Below are 19921 nucleotides of genomic sequence, written 5' to 3' on the forward strand. Positions count from 1 at the left end.
CCGGCCTCGGAAGATCAACACGTCGCAGCCCCACCTAGGCACAACAGAGAGGTCAGCACGCCGGTCTAAATCCTATGCGCGCAGGGGCCTGGGCCCATCACCCATTGCACACCTGCACGTTGCGAACGTGGCCGGTGAGCAGACCTAGCAACCTCCATTACAAAGCAAGTTGGGTTACGCGATCCAACCCGGCGCGCGCCGCTCAGTCGCTGACGTCACCAAGGCTTCGGCTGTTACCACGACGTCGAGTGCCCATATCTTTCCCGCGGTAGTTGGTTAGTGCGTATAGGCCAGTGGCCAGACTCAGATCAAACACCAAGATCTCGTTAAGCGTGTTATTTTGAAGTAACCAGGGCCAGGCCCACCTCTCTCCTAGGTGGTCTCAACCTACCTTGTCGCTCCGCCACATAGTAACAGCCGGGGGCCGTCGGGAACCCAGGCCCACCTCTACCGGGATGGAGCCACTTGTCCTTTCAGCCCCCTTATCTGAATCACTTGCGGGTACTCAACGAGCCAACCCGACTTTAGTCACCATCTGTATAGTATGTACATATGTAAAGTATATACCCGTGATCACCTCCCGAGTGATCACGGCCCGATAGTATAGCAAGGCACACTGACAAGAATGTAGGGCCAATGATGATAAACTAGCATCCTATACTAAGCATTTAGGATTGCAGGTAAGGTATCAATGACTATAGTAACAATGACTGGCTATGCAACAGAATAGGAGTAATCGAACAGTAACATGCTACACCACTCTAATGCAAGCATTAAAGAGAAGAATAGGCGATATCTGGTGATCAGGGGGGGGGGGCTTTCATGGTTGCTCTAGCAAGAAGGAGGGGTCGTCAACTCCATAGTCGAACGAGGCAGCAGCAGCGTCGGTCTCGTAGTCTACCGGAGAAGGAGAGGGGGGAAGAAACAGTAAATACAGAGCAAACAAAGCATCACAAAACATAAGGAGGCAAAACGCGGTGCTAGGTATGCCCTAACGCGGTAGGAGGTGATACCGACGAAGGGGGAAACATCCAGGAAAGTATCCCTGGTGTTCCGCGTTTTCGAACAGATGAACCGGAGGGGGAAAGTTGCGTGTTTGCTATGCTAAGGATGTGTGGTGGACGAACGGGCTGCGTATCCGGATTCGTCTCGTCGATCTGAGCAACTTTCATGTACAAAGCTTTTCCATTCGAGCTACGATTTATTTTATATTAATTTTAAAAGATTTAATCATTTTTAGAATTTACTTAATTATTTTAAATCAACATTATCCAGAATAGTGTATGCTGACATCATCATGATGTCAACATGACATCAGCAGTCAACTGGGCATTGACTGTGTCAAAATAATGTGTGAGTCCCGCATGTCATACTCTGTGTAGGTTAATTAGGATTTAGCTAATCTAATTACTTGTTTAATTAAACTAATAGTTCATTAGATTAGTTAAACATGATTTGTTAACTTAACTAATTCACTAATTAATTAATTAATTATTAATTTTATCAATTCATTTTATTTTATTTCCTTTTATTTAAAGAAAACGTTCTGGGGCAGGGCCCCCTGGTCATAGCCCCCTCGGGGCCTTAGCGGGTTTGGGCGCTCGGGTGCGGGTGTCACCCGGGCGGGTGCCGGAGCAGGGGGAGGCCGGTGGCCACAGCGCCGGCCAGGCGGCCGGGGCGGCGAGGAAGCGGCACAGGCAGGGGAGCAGCAAGGCGAGGCGCGTGGCGCGGGACGTGCGGCCAGCAACGGGGGAAGGCTTGGCGGATCCAGCGATGGACGACGCTAACGCGGGGTATAGGGGCGCTTTGGCCAGGGGAGCGCGGTGCACGCGGCCACCCGCAGGCGGGCGCGGCAGAGGGCGGTCCAAGGACCCGTGCGTGCGGATGGGGGCGCGGTGAGCGCGCATCGGGCGCGGCCAGTGATTGCGTGGGCGCGCACGAGGGTGGGGACCGGGGTGTGCGGTGTCGAGGCGAGTCGGGGAAGGCGACTGCGTGGCCGACACGGGGAGAGGAGGAGGGAAAAGCGGCGGCTCATGGTGGGGCGTAGGGTCCAAGGCAGCGGGCTCGACGAAGGTTGATGCAGCGGGGTCCAGTGACGGCGGAGAGGACGGCGATCCGGCGAGGAGGAGTCGAAGAGGAGGATGGGGACGACGGCGTGGCGACGTCCGACGAGGTGCAGCGGTGATGAGCGACGGGGCGCGTCGGGGACGATGGGCTACTGATTTAATTAATGGTTTGAGCTACTGATTTGAGCTACTGATTTAATTAGTTTAGTGCATTTAATTTTTTTATAAAGACCTGGTTTTTCCACCAATATACCTTATGAATTATTTGTCACAATAAGAACATTTTAGTTTTGACTTTTGAACACTTTAATTGTTTGACTTGTTTTTGAATTTGGATTTTGAATCGGTTTTGAACTAACGCGGGAATAGCAACAGTAACAGAGGTGACGTGGCATCATTAGCAGAGGTTCACTGTAGCCTTATTATCCGAGCGTCACAGGATGCCCCCAAGTGGCATCCCCGCTTTCTTATAACAACCATCGGTATTTTACTTGAAACTATATTTTTATTCGTCACATGATATGAGTTTTGCTTGGAGCGTCTTGTATGGTATGAATCTTTGCTTGTTTTGCTTTGTGTCTTAAGTGTTGAATCCTTGTTGTACACACCCTTTTGAGAGAGCCAAAAATTATGCTATGCTTGCTCCTATGCTTCACTTAAATTTTTAGAGCCATGGGTTTGCTCTAGTACTTCACTTATATCTTTTTCAGCATGGTGTGCTTTGTTAATTTTGAAGAAACGCTCTCATGCTTCACTTAGATTTATTTGGGAGTTAGTAAAGTTTTAAGAAATTCTCTCTTGCTTCACTTAGATTATATTGAGAGAAAGAAAAAAATATGCTCATGATCTTCACTTATATTTGTTTGAGCTTATCAAAAGCAACATATGAAAATAGCCACAAAGTGATAGGTATCCAAGGAGGATATAATAAAAACTTTCATGAAGATCATTGGACAAAATAAACTTGATTCTTAGTAATGGTTTTGAGATATGACAATATGATATGTGAGTCATGTTGATGAGTAATTGTGCTTTAGTAAGAATATTGATGTTAAGGTTTGTGATTCCCTATGCAAGCACGAAAGTCAATAGTTATGCAATGAAATTTATATCCTACTTATGGTGCATTATTCGGTGTTACTTATGCTTAATGCTTGGGTACGAGATTTTTTGCTTTTTGGTTGGTCGCTTCTCAATCTTTTTGCTAGCCTTCATTTTGCACTAACTATGATCACTACTTGTGCATCCAAAACCCTTTAAACCAGTTTTGCCTTATGAGTAAACTATACCTGCCTATATGTGGTATTTCCATGCCATTCTAAGCAAATTTGCATGTGCCATCTCTAATGTTCAAAATAAATTTCTCTTTTGTGTGCTCTACTACTCGCGAAGCGGTAAAGGGTAGCCAATATTTTCCATGCTAGATGTGTTATTCTCACGATGAGTGTTTATTCACTTGTCATTGCATGAGAGTAAGGCAAAGGTACAAGGGGATGCCTAGTCCCGAAATGAATAATGAATTACTTTATGTTGTCAAATAATAAATTCCTTGGAAAGTGTTGGTATGGAGGGCACCCGTGGATACGGTTAGCCATGGAAAGTGAAAGTTATGGTGGAAAAAGGAAAAAAAACTTTATTTTCTGTGTGGGAACCGCCTATGATGTATCTAGCATGGAAAGTGTTGGGATGCTCCAAGTCGTTTTTGTTGGTAGGAAAAGTATGCCTCCCAAAAATAATTCTTATCTCTCAATTTAAGCTTTGAGCTCTGGCACCTCTACAAATCATTACTTCCCTTCGCGAAGGGCCTTTCTTTTATTTTTGCAATTTTTATTTTGAATTTGAGTCTCCATCTTCTCTTATAAAGCACCAACTAAGGGGTGCTATGATCGTATTTGAGCATTGGGTGTAGCTAATAATCGAATGTGTTTCATGAATGGATCAATGATTGAGCATGATGGGCTACGGATAACGTGCTTTAGTGTTGATATTTTGAAAGACATGGTTGCTTGTTGGTATGCTCGAGTATTAAAGTCTTCATGTCAAAACTAGACTATTATTTGAATCATATAAAAGTCCATATGTCCATGCTATAAAGAAAAGAAATGTGATGAACATGTTAGGCACAATTCCACATCAAAAATTCTGTTTTTATCATTTACCTACTCAAGGACGAGTATGAATTAAGCTTGGGGATGCTGATACGTCTCCAACGTATCTATAATTTTTGATTGTTTCATGTTGTTATATTATCATTCTTGGATGTTTTACAATCATTTTATAATCATTTTATATCATTTTTGGTACTAACCTATTGACACAGTGCCCAGTGTCGGTTGCTGTTTTCTACATGTTTTTTACATCGTAGGAAATCAATATAAAAAAGAGTCCAAACGCAACGAAACTCCTAGAGGATTTTTTTTTGGGCCAGAAGAAAGCCAGTGAGCCAAGGAAGCACCTGGGGGGCTGCTCGAGGGGAGCAACACCCACCAGGGCGCGCTAGGAGGCCCAGGCGTGCCCTGGTTGGTTGTGCCCACCTCGAGTGCCCCCTGAACCGCCTCTTTGCTCTATAAATACCCAAATATTCTAGAAACCCTAGGGGAGTGGACTAAAATTAATTCCAGCTGCCGCAGAGTCCAGACCCACTAGATCCAATCTCGACACTGTCATGGAGGGGTTCACCACTTCCATTGGTGCCTCTCCTATGATGCGTGAGTAGTTCTTTGTAGACCTACGGGTCCATAGTTAGTAGCTAGATTGCTTCCTCTCTCTCTCTCTCTCTCTGTGTGTGTGTGTGTGTGTCTCGATTATCAATACAATGGTCTCTTGGAGATCCATATGATGTAAGTCTTTTGGAGGTGTGTTTGTTGGGATCCGATGAACTTTGAGTTTATGATCAGATCTATGTTTTTATCCAAGAAAGTTATTTGAGTCTTCTTTGATCTCTTATATGCATGATTTCTTATAGCCTCGTATTTCTTCTCCGATATTTGGGTTTTGTTTAGCCAACTTGATCTATTTATCTTGCAATGGGAAGAGGTGCTTTGTAGTGGGTTCGATCTTATGGTGCTTGATCCCAGTGACAGAAGGGGAACCGACACATATGTATCGTTGCTACTAAGGATAACAAGATGAGATCTATATCTCCGCAATAGATAAACAGATCTTGTCTACATCATGTCATCGTTCTTATTGCATTACTCCTTTTTCTCATGAACTTAATACACTAGATGCATGTTGGATAGCGGTCGATGTGTAGAGTAATAGTAGTAGATGCAGGCAGGAGTCGATCTACTAATCTTGGACGTGATGCCTATATAATGATCATTTCCTAGATATCGTCATGATTATTTGAAGTTCTATCAATTGCCCAACAGTAATTGTTTTCCCACCATTTGCTATTTTTCTCGAGAGAAGCGACTAGTGAAACCTACGCCTTCGGGTCTCTTTTCATCATATTTGCCTTTGCGATCTATTTTGCTTTGCATTTATTTTCAGATCTGTTAAACCAAAAATACAAAAATACCTTGCTACAATTTATTTGTTCCGCGGTCTATTTATCCTATCTACCACTTTTATCTCACATTATTTGCCTATCTTGAGGCGCCGTACCTGAAAGGGATTGACAACTCCTTTAACACGTCGGGTTGCGAGTATTTGTTATTTGTGTGGAGGTGTTGTTTACGTGGTGTGAGGAGGTTCTCCTACTGGTTCGATAACCTTGGTCTCATCACTGAGGGAAATACCTACCGTCGTTATACTGCATCATCTTTTCCTCTTTGGGGAAATACCAACGTAGTTCTAGCAGACAGCAATCGCCAAAACTGAGCCATGGGTAGACGCTAAGCACGTGACATGATGCTTCTTCATAACCGACCCGACCAATCCCAGTCGTGTTGTCGTGAGGAGAGGCAAAAGGAGCATCGTCGGAATGGATGGAGTCACCAACGAGGAAGACTACGACCAACACGGCAATCCGATGAGGGAAGATGACGATGAGATGAAGCATAGATGAAAATAAGAATCAAGACTACATTACCTAAGAAAGATCGTACTCCATGGTTCCGGAAAAGTCATGACAAGGGGATAAATTATTTGACAACGAACAAGAAAGGGAAGACGCTCAATGTGAAACGTCATCGATGCAGCTGAGAAACCATCATTTATATATATATATATATATATATATATATATATATATATATATATATATATGTATGTATGGGTTAATTATCCTTTTGCCCTTAGTGGTGTCTCTGTGCTCAGTTTTGCCCTCAGATGCAAATTGTCCTCGGTTTTGCCCCTAGTCCATGCACAGATACTATGACGAGGCCAAATGGCCATATTTGAGTCCATTCCGTCCGCCAGTGTTAGTGATTGTGGGTCCGGAGCTTACACGTGGGACCATGTGGACGTGGGTCCGGAGCTGACATGTAGGCCCGTGCAACTAAATCCCCAAATCATTCGTAGCTCACTCTGCCCATCTGCTTCCCCGTTGGCCGACTGACCTGCACCGCCGCCGCCACTTGCGCCACGGCCAGCACCTGCCCCGCCACCAGCTGCACGCCTACTCCACCGCTACCGTCCTGCGCCTACGCTCCATGGCTACTTGCGACCTCCGCCACCTTCCTGCGATGCCACGGGTGGGGCGCCCGCCACCTGCTCGACCCGCGGTGCGGCCTCCTTTCGTGCGCCCGGCCGGAGCGCTCAAAGGTGGGGGGCTGCTGGAGCTATTTGAACTAGGAGGAAGAACCCTAGGGCGAAATGGAGAGCAGCGGCGACCCTGGAGTATTTGGCGAGGCAGGCATCCGGCCGGAGATCCGCCGCGTCCATGACTGGGTTCCCGAGGGGTAAGTCCCGCCTCCTGTTTAGATTGAGCTTAGTTGTGCATTTGAACACTCGATTCGAGTAGGTTTGCCCAATTAGTGTGCTGATTGCATCTCTATTTTTCACCGGTTAGGATGGAGTTGCGGTTTTCTTTCTTGATGCACATTAGAAGGGACTGGTACATGTTCGATGCAAAGGATCAGAAGAAATACCAAGGAGGTTTTGATTATCGGTTGCCAATGGCTAGTAATTGGAGTTTCAGACAATTTGGGGAGGTAATTTGTAGCCAATATCCTTGGGGTTTGCTTGATGAAGTGGTATACAAATACTATGATGGGGAAAAGAAATGGGTGACAGTTAGTAATGATGAAGAGCTGGCTACCATGTTTTTTAGGCATAAAGAGAAAGATAATTTTCATGTGAGGCTACAAGTTGATGTGCTTGAGCAGGCATTTGGACCTAGGATGACGGGTGCGACATCTCGGGGAGAACCAAGTCGTCGTAATGGCATCTCTAGCCAGAAAGTTCAGTTGGTGCACGACGACGTGGTGCCTCAACAAGTGTGGGCAACAGCAGTAGGGTCCCCCTTGAAGTGGAGCCTGATGACTACAATTCTGGGGTTGATGAAGAGAAGCTATATTCTGATGTTATTCGGAATTTACGACAGGCACCTCGGGCTGATAACCAAGATGAGGCTCACAATGCAGTCCGTGTGGATGATGACGTGGTGGGTGAAGACGAAGACCTTGCAGCTATTGAATGGGACCCTTTGAACCCTCATATGGAAGAAGGTACAATTTTTGCATCCATGAATGAGTGTAGAAATGCACTTGTGACATACTGCATCAAGGTAGAACATACATTCAAAGTTGACAAGAGCGATCAAGTACGTTACAGAGTGCACTGTCCGACTGAGGGTTGTCCATGGAGGCTGCTCGCATCTAAAATGCGAAATAGCACTAATGTTCAGGTCAAAGTGAACCCTTTTAAGCACACATGCCAGAAATCAACCCTTAGGAAGGATACAATCAGTAGAGCCAAGTCAAGATGGGTGGCAGAAGAAGTAAAGAAGTGGGTGAAAGAAAACCAGCAAGTGGGTCCAAAGGAATTGCAGAAGAACATCAAAGATAAATTCAAGATAGATTTACCATACATGAGGTTGTTCAATGGTAAACAACATGCTATGGATTCTATTTATGGTAACTGGCAGGAAAGTTTTCAATTGTTGTATTCATTCAAAGGTGAAGTGGAGAGGACAAGCCCAGGTAGTATTGTAGATATTGATCACCACACCGTGGAGTACACATTCAGGGGAGTGACAAAGACCAAGGAATGCTTTAGGAGGGTTTTTGTCTGCTTTAAGGCTTGTCGCCGGGGTTTTTTGGCAGGTTGCGGGCCTTATTTGGCTATTGATGCCACTTTTCTCACAGGGAGGTTTAAAGGACAGTTTGTAGCAGCTTGTGCAGTTGATGCACATAGTTTTGTATTTCCAGTTGCCTATGGTGTGCTGGAGACAGAGTCTGAGGAGAGCTGGACTTGGTTTTTGCATAATCTGCGCCGAGCTATTGCACATCCCAATGGGTTGGTCATTCATACAGATGCCTGCAAAGGTTTAGAAGTGGCCGTGGACAATGTGCTCCCTGGAGTAGAGCATAGGGAATGCATGCGGCACCTTGCTGCAAATTTCATGAAGAAATTCAAAGGAAAGATGTATACCGACAATATATGGCCAGCATCTTTGACTTGCAGTGTGAAGAAGCACAACTACCACTTGAGGCAGTTATACATGAATCCCAAAGTGAAAGAATACTTGGAAAAACACCAATCCAAGTTATGGGCCAGAAGCCAATTCAGTGAACTGAGCAAAGTTGACTATGTGCACAATAATCTAGCAGAGTCTTTCAACTCAACGATCCGGAAACTAAAGGGTCATTATGTGGTGGATTTGCTGGACAGGATAAGGATAGAATACATGCAGAAATTTCATTATCGTGCAGGAATAGTCGAGGCAAAATTCATGGGCCACATTACCATCCCTGCCGTGATGAATGAACTGAAGCAGAAAACAACAGGCTTGGAAATGAACATGACTCTTTGCTCGGGTACCACAGCAGAGATATCATATTTGGATAAAGAGAAGAGGGAATGGAGATATCCAGTGGATTTTGAAGCTAGAACTTGCAATTGTAGGCAATGGCAGATAACTGGGTTGCCATGCATTCATGCCTTGTTTTTCATCACTTCTCTCCCAGGTCCAGCAGGGAACATTCAGCAGTATGTGCATGATTACTACTCTATTGCAAGGTTCAAAGCCACATATGGAGCGAAGGGGTTGGACTTGGAGCGAGGAAGCGTAAGTGCACAAGATGTGGTGGGACTGGTCATTTCGGTAAGTACTGTGATAACACAGTAGATCCAGCGTTCGGAGAGAGTTTCGATGAAGGCTTTGATGAAAATGTTGGTCAGCAGCCGGTTGCCTCAACAGATGATGAAAATGATGGACAGCAGCCGGTTGCATCAGATGAGGATTTTGACGAAGTTCGAAATGATGATGGTCAACAGCCGCATGATTTTGACGATGATCCAAAATATCCTCCAAATAATGATTCAAGTGAGGCTCCAAATGATGATCCAAGTGAGGCTCCAAATAGTGATCATGGTGATCCAAGTGAGGCTTCAAATAGTGATCATGGTGATCCAAGTGAGGATCCAAATGATGATCATGGTAATCCAAGTGAGGCTCCAAATGATGATCCAAGTGAGGCTCCAAATGGTGACCAACCTTCTGTTGTTGTGAGTTCTGCTAGGTATGTAAATCTTACAAGGGTCAAATACTACTGTACATATATAGGTCACTTGACATGATCTCATTACCCTTTATGTTTTGAACAACTCTGTGATAGGTTTGAAGAAGGCGCACAAGGTACCGACAACCAAGAGGAGAAGAGAAGAAGCAATGAGCACAAGGTGCACGAGGAGCAAAGTGATGGCAAGAAGCTCAAGGAATAGACAGAAGCCCGAACGCTATATATGAATAATTATGAATAATGTTGTATTTCTGTTGGATGATGTTGGACCTATGTTAGAACTATGTTTGACATGATGTTTAAATCTGTTGGATGATGTTTGGATGAGCACATGGTTTTTCCTTTTTTTGATTTTTTTGAATTTTGTTTTGCTCATTAGAATTCTGGTCAAACCTAACTTTGACCAAGATTTAAACAAGTCTAAAACATCAAAATGAAGAACTAAGCCTGGATCCTTCTTAGTCAATCCAAAATGAAGCTGTGGTGAGGTTTTTGAAATTTTCATGAAAAATGTGCTAAAATGAGGGGTCCAAAGGTAGGGTAAACAGCCTCATTTCTAAGCAAGGTTTTTTTTGACCTTATCTAAATCAACCAAATAACTTTCCTAAACATATATTCTATATATTCTATATATACAGACTATGTGTGCTGGTTTTTCCATTTTTTGATTTTTTTAAATTTGTTTTGCTCATTTGAATTCTGGTCAAACTTAACTTTGACCAAGATTTAAACAAGTGTAAAACATCAAAATGAAAAACTAAGCCTGGATCCTTCTTAGTCACTCTAAAATGAAGTTGTGGTGAGTTTTTTGAAGTTTTCATGTTTATTTCCCCAAAACACTTCTCTTCACTTCATACAAGAGAGTTTGAGATACTCGAGATATCATACAATACACATGAACTTATCATTTAAATGTATGTAAACCTTGTTTATCAACTTAAATCGTTAGTATATGACATAAGAAGACTATGTGCGCAGGTTTTTTATTTTTCTGATTTTTATTTAATTTATTATGCTCATTTGAAATCTGGTCAAACATAGCTTTGACTGCTCCAAACCTCTCCCAAACCCCGCTAACCCTAGCGCTCAACTAGGATCGTTCATCTAACCCTAGCGCTGAACAAGGGCCGTCAATCTAACCCTTCTAGAAGGAATCTGTGGGGAGGGGGGGGGCGATTCGTGAGATGCAATCTGATTGGCTGGGAGATTTTTTTTTTAAACAAATATCGGGCGCGCTGGATGGACCGTTGAGCCGTCTCGTTGTCTGGGCCTGAGACCGCAGTAATTAGCCCGTCTCAGACTTTCCAGGCCTTGCATGCATGCATTGCAGGCGACGACGTGCATAGGCTGCGACGTGGGTTTGCATGCGCGGGAGGCTGCGACGTGCATAGGCTGCGATGTGCATGCATGCGAGCGAGGCGAGCAAGGCCAGCTAGGTGGTTCAGGTCAGCGAGTCAGATGTCAGATGCACCATCCGGTCAAAGAGCTATGAAGTGATTCAAATGCACGCACACGCCCCATGCATCATTTTTGTGCAAAAATTTAAGAGTGCAAAGCATAACGGATAACGGATACACACACGCGCCCGGATACCCACATGCGTTCGGATTCACACACGCACCATTCTCATCCTTTCTATCTTCCTCTCCCACCCACAGGCCTATAAATGGGGTGCCTATCTTCCTCTCCCACCCATAAGCCAGATCCATTCCATTCTCTCCAACTTCGAACACCCAATCGACCGAGCCCTCCCCAAGCGAGACCATGCAGTTCAACGGGCCGACCTTCAGCCGTCCGTCTGTCATGCCGGAGTTGCGCTACCCACCGGGCGTGCTCGTGGAGAGGGAGCTCCGTGTGTGGGCTATTTCAAGGTGGAGGGGTTCCGTCGAACTCACACGCGCCTTCCTCAGAGCCGGCTATGCCCACCTCCCACGAGGCTCGCCGAGGATGTTCACCCTCAACGAGGTTCATGACCGCGGCGGCATCCTCCTACTGCTCACGGTCACCTTCACCAACCCGTTTGACGCGCGTGAGCTCCTCGGCCAAGTCTTTTGGTGCGGCTGCGAGGCCATCTTCTTCACCGTCTACAACATCTACACCAACTACGAGAGCATCTTCCCCACTCCAGCCGGGATGCACTCCCTTCCCTAGGACGATGACGAGGAGGTGTGAAGATGAAGATGGTGTTGAAGGGGCACGCGCGGCCAAAGTGGAAGGAGGAGGTCAAGATGAAGACTATTTTTTATTTGTTGCTTTTCTATGTCGTGCCGTGTCGTGACATGTTTCGTCATGAGTCCGTGAATTTATTATTGTAATGGTACTTGTGTTGCATCTTATCTAAGTTATTTATTAGGGTTTATTATGTGTGTTAAAAAATGTTCATGCCCAAACATATAATTTCTTCCCTAAACCAAGTCATGAAGCTCGAGAACTTGTGGTTTTCATTAATGAAAATCGGAGGGGGTGAGAAGCCCTCCGTTTCATTCAAAAAAAAGTCATGAACTAACATGCAAATTTATTCCCTTTAAATCCTAAACCAAGTGTCACTCTAACACTAAACCAAGTGCCACTCTAACCAAAATTTCAGTGCAAACATATGTTTTCAACATACGTTTTCAACCTTCCAACCCTCCAAAATTTCAGTGCAACATAAAGGAAAACCACTCTCATGCGTGTGCAAACATTCATGGTCTCACTATCTTTTTTTGACAAATTTCACAGTCTCACTATGTATACCTTCCTTCCCTACCCATGTCAAACTCTTGACATCTGTCCTAGCGGTTACCAGCGCAGCCCTAAACACCACAAACCCACGCGGTCCTGGGTTCGAGTCCCCATCTGTACCAATTTTTTGTGCTTTTTCCACCCTTTATTTTTTAGACAAATTAGTTTTTACTCAATGTAATGCCCTTAAAAAATGTTCATTTATTTTGGCACTAGGTGTAAACCTCTACCAGAGCTGAGGCACATTTTCCATGACATTTTGGTCTTTGATTTAAATCACGGTGTATTTGAATTGGATTACTTAAATTGCTATTAAATATTTAATAGCTCCAAAAAAATTTAACCTTAATTGTTTGGCTCTGGAATAATTCATTAGCTGCATTTCATTGATCAAAAGTTTATGAATTCCTCATATCTTCTCCTTTTTCAACATATTTAAATGTTGATCACTTCTTCTTCTTTTTCAACATTTAAACAACTTTGACCAACATTTAAACTAGGTGAATTTCTCATACAATTTCAAGATTACAAATTCCTCCATAATTCATGCCTTTCCATACATTTTCAACATTACAACCAGTGCGATTACCATACCTACAAATGCCCAAAAGTATTTGCAAATGGGTATTGGTAGTGCTTGATCTTCAAGCTTCCTAACCTTCTTCTTCAACATCCTAAGCTCAACAGCTAGCTCTCTGTCAGTGCATGCTTCGCCCTCCATCTCTTCTTCCGGAGCTCGTGCTGCAGCCACTGCGGTTCGGGGCAGCATGCGCAGCCATTCTTCATGCTCTTCTTGAAGTTCATTTATCAGAGTCTTGGCCAGAGCATCGACCCAAAGAAAGAAGCATGTCACCTGCATGAACACGGAACAGATCAACCCATTGCTCAAAGATCCCGACCACGAAAATGGAGCAATTGCCCCGATTCTTACCCCATTCTCACTACACACGTAGAACGGATGATTCTGATTCCTCGGTGTGTGAGAAACCCTCCGATCAATGCTCGCCCGGCACCATGGACAGATGAAGACAGGCATCTCCACACGCGCCCGGCTCTGCATCCGCGAGGTGGCGCGGGAGCTTGCGGAAGACATGGAGCTCGAAGCCGAACGGGATCTCAACGTCGCCGCGCCCTCCACAGCTAGCTTCCCACCGCCGCGCCCTCCACAGCTAGCTTCCCACCACCGTCGTGCTCTCGCTCTCTCGCCGTGGTCAGGGTCATGCTCTCTGTCACCATGGTCACCACCGATGTCGCCCGCTTATATAGCACACCCGCAACGGCTCTATGCTTAATGGCTCTCTGTTGGGTCCCGCAAGCCACGCGTGCAACGGTCTGAATAAAATTGCCCGCCTCTGCCGCCTGGTCCCACCTGTAAGGGCCGAGTCAAAACGTTAACTTGACGGAGACGCCAAAGTTCACAGAACGAGTCGGTGCGCACAGACTAGGGGCAAAACTGAGCACAATTTGCATCTGAGGGCAAAACTGAGCAGATGGACACCACTGAGGGCAAAAGGATAATTAACCCTATATGTATCTATTTTTGTGTACACACTTAAGTAACTGTTGTCGGTCAAATGATGTATACATCGTATCCCCTTCAATTACCACCACATGCATGGTTTTCCGGTGATATTCGCACAGTGTGGGAGGAAGACCCTATCGTCGAGAAAAAAAACAAAAAAAGGGAGAAAGCAATACAAAAGAAAAAGGAAAGTAAATAGAAAGGAAAGGAAAATAATAAAAATAAGAGAAAACTAAAAAAAAGAAAAGGAAAATAATAAAAAGAAAAGAAAGATTGCGGTAGCGCTGGATTGGGAACCAACGCTATAGCTAAGGATCCAGCGCTACTGCTATTTGTATTTTAGAATTAAAAAAATAAAAATTCGAAAATTAGCAGTAGCGCTTGATTAGGATCCAGCGCTTAGCTATAGCGCTGGGTCCTAATCCAGCACTACTGCTATTTTGAGTTAACCACTGCGTGGGCTCAAAATTTTGCCAAGTCCCATCCCCCCACTCTCCCACCTCTCCCCCTCCTCTCTACTGTCGTGCGCCGCCATCGCCCCTCGACCTGGACCTCGACGCCAGCCCGAGCCCCTCCGACCTCCTCCTTGTCCGCGCCGCCACCGCTCCGACCTCCTCCTCGTCCGTGCCCCTACCCCCCTTGACTTTTTCCCGACACCAACACCTCTTATATATCCCCAAACTTCCAGAACAGAACCTAGATCGGAAGCTCCGTCACCGCAAGCTTTGTATCCACCAAAACCAATCGGGACCCTGTTCCGGCACCCTGGCGGAGGGGGGAACCATCACTAGTGGCCATCTTCATCATCCCGACACTCTCCATGACAAGGAGGGAGTAGTTCACCCTCGGGGCTGAGGGTATGTACCAGTAGCTATGTGTTTGATCTCTCTCTCTCTCTCTTTCTCTCTCTCTTTCTCTCTCTCTCTCTCTCTCTCTCTCTCTCTCTCTCTCTCCCTCTCTCTCGTGTTCTTGATATGGCACGATCTTGATGTACCGCGAGCTTTGCTATTATAGTTGGATCTTATGATGTTTCTCCCCCTCTACCTCTTGTAATGGATTGAGTTTTCCCTTTGAAATTATCTTATCGGATTGAGTCTTTAAGGATTTGGGAACACTTGATGTATGTCTTGCATGTGCTTATCTGTGGTGACAATGGGATATCCACGTGATCCACTTGATGTATGTTTTGGTGATCAGCTTGCGCGTTTAGTGACCTTGTGAACTTATGCATAGGGGTTGGCACACGTTTTCGTCTTGACTCTCCGGTAGAAACTTTGGGGCACTATTTGAAATTCTTTGTGTTGGTTTGAATAAATGAATCTAAGATTGTGTGATGCATATCGTATAATCATACATGTGGATACTTGTGGTGACATTGGAGTATGTAGGTGACATTAGGGTTTTGGTTGATGTGTGTCCTGAGGTCTTATTTTACTACAAACTCTAGGGCTATTTGTGACACTTATAGGAATAGCCCAATGGATTGATCGGAAATGATAACTTTGAGGTGGTTTTGTACCCTACAATAATCTCTTCTTTGTTCTCCGTTATTAGTGGCTTTGGAGTGACTCTTTGTTGCACATTGAGGGATAGTTATATGATCTCATTATGTTATCATTGTTGAGAGAACTTGCACTAGTGAAAGTATGAACCCTAGGCATTTGTTTCCAAGCATTGCAATACCGCTTTCGCTCACTTTTAGTTACCTTGTTGTTTTTATATTTTCAGATTACAAAAACCTATATCTACCATCCATATTGCACTTGTATCGCCATCTCTTCGTCGAACTAGTGCACCTATACAATTTACCATTGTATGGGTGTGTTGGGGACACAAGATACTCTTTGTTATTTGGTTGCAGGGTTGTTTGAGAGAGACCGTCTTCATCCCGCGCCTCCCACAGATTGATAAACATTAGGTCATCCACTTGAGAGAAATTTTCTACTGTCCTACAAACCTTTGCACTTGGAGGCCCAACAACGTCTACAAGAAGAAGGTTGCATAGTAGACATCACTCCACAACCACCATATTCTATTCTACCTATTGTGTTATATCCATGGCTCACGCTCATGTCTTGCATGAAAGTTGAAAAAGTTTGAGAACATCAAAAGTATGAAACAATTGCTTGGCTTGTCATCGGGGTTCTGCATGATTTAAATATTTTGTGTGATGAAGATGGAGCATAGCCAGACTATATGACTTTGTAGGGATAGCTTTCTTTGGCCATGTTATTTTCAGAAGACATGATTGCTTTATTAGTATGCTTGAAGTATTATCATTTTTATGTCAATATTTAACTTTTGTTTTGAATCTTACAGATCTGAAAATTCATGCCACAATAAAGGAAATTACATGGATAAATATGTTAGGTAGCATTCCACATCAATAATTCTGTTTTTATCATTTACCTAGTCGAGGACGAGCACGAATTAAGCTTGGGGATGCTTGATACATCTCCAACGTATCTATAATTTTTTATTGTTCCATGCTATTATATTATTTATTTTGGATGTTTTATATGCATTATTATGCTATTTTATATTATTTTTGGGACTAACCTATTAACCTAGAGCCTAGTGTCAGTTCGTGTTTTTTTCCTATTTTAGAGTTTCGCAGAAAAGGAATACCAAACGGAGTCCAAACGGAATAAAACTTTTGCGATGATCTTTCTTGGACCAGAAGCAAACCAGGAGACTTGGAGATGAAGTCATAGGAGCCACGAGGAGGCCACAAGGGTGGAGGGCGTGCCCAGGGGGAGGGCGCGCCCCCTATCTTGTGGGTCCCGCGTGGGTTTCCTGGCCTAATTTCTTCGCCTATATATTCCCATATGTCCCCAAACCATCTGGTGTATCCACAAAAACACTTTTCCACCGCCGCAACCTTCCGTACCCATGAGATCTCATCTAGGGGCCTTTTCCGACGTCCTGCCGTAGGGGGATTCGGTCACGGAGGGCTTGTACATCAACACCATTGCCCTTCCAATGAAGCGTGAGTAGTTTACCTCAGACCAATGGGTCCATAGCTAGTAGCTAGATGGCTTCTTCCCTCTCTTTGATTCTTAATACCATGTTCTCCTCGATGTTCTTAGAGATCTATTTGATGTAATACCTTTTTGCGGTGTGTTTGCCGAGATCCGATGAATTATGGATTTATGATCAGCTTATCTATGAATATTATTTGGATCTTCTCTGAATTCTTATATGCATGATTTGATGTCTTTCCAAGTCTCTTCGAATTATCGGTTTGGTTTGGCCAACTAGATTGGTTTTTCTTGCAATGGTAGAAGTGCTTAGCTTTGGGTTCAATCTTGCGGTGTCCTTTTCCAGTGACAGTAGGGGCAGCAAGGCACGTATTGTATTGTTGCCATCAAGGATAAAAAGATGGGGTTTTCATCATATTGCTTGAGTTAATTCATCTACATCATGTCATCTTACTTAATGTGTTACTGATACGTCTCCAACGTATCTATAATTTTTGATTGTTCCATGTTGTTATATTATCATTCTTGGATGTTTTACAATCATTTTATAATCATTTTATATCATTTTTGGTACTAACCTATTGACATAGTGCCCAGTGCTAGTTGCTGTTTTCTGCATGTTTTTTACATCGCAGGAAATCAATATCAAACAGAGTCCATACACAATGAAACTCTTGGAGGATTTTTTTGGGCCAGAAGACATCCAGTGGGCCAAGGAAGTACCTGGGGGATGCTCGAGGGGCACAACACCCCACCAAGGCGCGCTTGGAGGCCCAGGCGCACCCTGGTGGGTTGTGCCCACCTCGGGTGCCCCCTGGACCGCCTCTTTGCTCTATAAATACCCAAATATTCCACAAACCCTAGGGAGTCGACGAAAACCAATTCCATCCGCCGCAGAGTCCAGAACCACCAGATCCAATCTAGACACCGTCATGGAGGGGTTCACCACTTCCATTGGTGCCTCTCCTATGATGCGTGAGTAGTTCTTTGTAGACCTACGGGTCCGTAGTTAGTAGCTAGATGGCTTCCTCTCTATCTTGATTATCAATACAATGGTCTCTTGGAGATCCATATGATTTAAGTCTTTTTGCGGTGTGTTTTTGGGATCCGATGAACTTTGAGTTTATGATCTGATCTATGTTTTATCCATGAAAGTTATTTGAGTCTTTTTTGATCTCTTATATGCATGATTTCTTATAGCCTCGTATTTCTTCTCGAATATTTTAGTTTTGTTTGGACAACTTGATCTATTTATCTTGCAATGGGAAGAGGTGCTTTGTAGTGGGTTCGATCTTACGGTGCTTGATCCCAGTGACAGAAGGGGAACTCACACGTATGTATCGTTGCTACTAAGGATAAGAAGATGAGATCTATATCTCCGCAATAGATAAACGGATCTCGTCTACATCATGTCATCGTTCGTATTGTATGACTTCGTTTTCCCATGAACTTAATACACTAGATGCATGCTGGATAACTGTCGATGTGTGGAGTAATAGTAGTAGATGCAGGCAGGAGTCGGTCTACTAATCTTGGACGTGATGGCTATATGATGATCATTGTCTGGATATCGTCATGATTATTTGAAGTTCTATCAATTGCCCAACAGTAATTGTTTTCCCACCGTTTGCTATTTTTCTCGAGAGAAGCCACTAGTGAAACCTACGGTTCCCGGGTCTCTTTTCATCATATTTGGCTTTGCGATCTATTTTCTCTTGCATTTATTTTCAGATCTATTAGACCAAAAATACAAAAATACCTTACTGCAATTTATTTGTTCCGCGATCTATTTATCCTATATATCTACCACTTTTACCTCATGTTTTTGCCTATCTTGAGGTGCCATACCCGGAAGGGATTGAGAACCCCTTTAACACCTTGGGTTGCGAGTATTTGTTATTTGTGTGCATGTGTTGTTTACGTGGTGTGAGGAGGTTCTCCTACTGGTTCGATAACCTTGGTCTCATCACTGAGGGAAATACCTACCGTCGCTATACTGCATCATCCCTTCCTCTTTGGGGAAATACTGACGTAGCTCTAGCAGACATCAGTTACTCTGTTCTTTATGAACTTAATACTCTAGATGCATGCTAGGTAGCGGTCGATGTGTGGAGTAATAGTAGTAGATGCAGAATTGTTTCGATCTACTTGACACGGACGCGATGCCTATATTCATGATCATTGCCTTAGATATCGTCATAACTTTGCGCTTTTCTATCAATTGCTCGGCAGTAATTTGTTCACCCACCGTATTATTTTCTATCTTGACAGAAGCCTCTAGTGAAACCTATGGCCCCGGGTCTCTTTTCCATCATACAAGTTTCTGATCTACAATTTTAGTTTCCGATCTACTATTCTTGCAATCTTTTACTTTCCGATCTATAAACCAAAAATACCAAAAAATTTTACTTTATCATTTATCTATCTCTATCAGATCTCACTTTTGCAAGTAACCGTGAAGGGATTGACAGCCCCTTTATCATGTTGGGTGCAAGTTTGTTTGATTGTTTGTGCAGGTATTCGGTGATTTATGCGTTGTCTCCTACTGAATTGATACCTTGGTTCTCAAACTGAGGGAAATGCTTATCTCTACTTTGTTGCATCACCCTTTCCTCTTCAAGGAAAAAACCAACGCAAGCTCAAGAAGTAGCATGGGCCGAGAAGGAGGAGGTTGTGGAGGTGACTGAAGCAAGCACGAAGGTGCCAAGGTGCCGCACCCAGAACTACAGCCAAAAGGAGGACATTGTGTTTTGCGACGCTTGGTGCACGATTTCCATGGATGCAACGATCAGAACGGATCAAACCAAGACCATGTTTTGGGAGAGAATTACTGACTACTACAACAACTCCGTGGTCGTGCGATCAAGCCGTACACAACATTCTCTTGGGCATCGTTGGAGCGCTATTCATGACCAATGCAACCGATGGTCTGGTTGCATCGACCAAGTGAATTATGCACCACTCAGCGGTGTGCAAGTGGTGGAGTATGCCCCCTAC

Source organism: Triticum aestivum, chromosome 4B, assembly GCF_018294505.1.
Source record: "Triticum aestivum cultivar Chinese Spring chromosome 4B, IWGSC CS RefSeq v2.1, whole genome shotgun sequence".
Lineage (NCBI taxonomy): Eukaryota > Viridiplantae > Streptophyta > Magnoliopsida > Poales > Poaceae > Triticum > Triticum aestivum.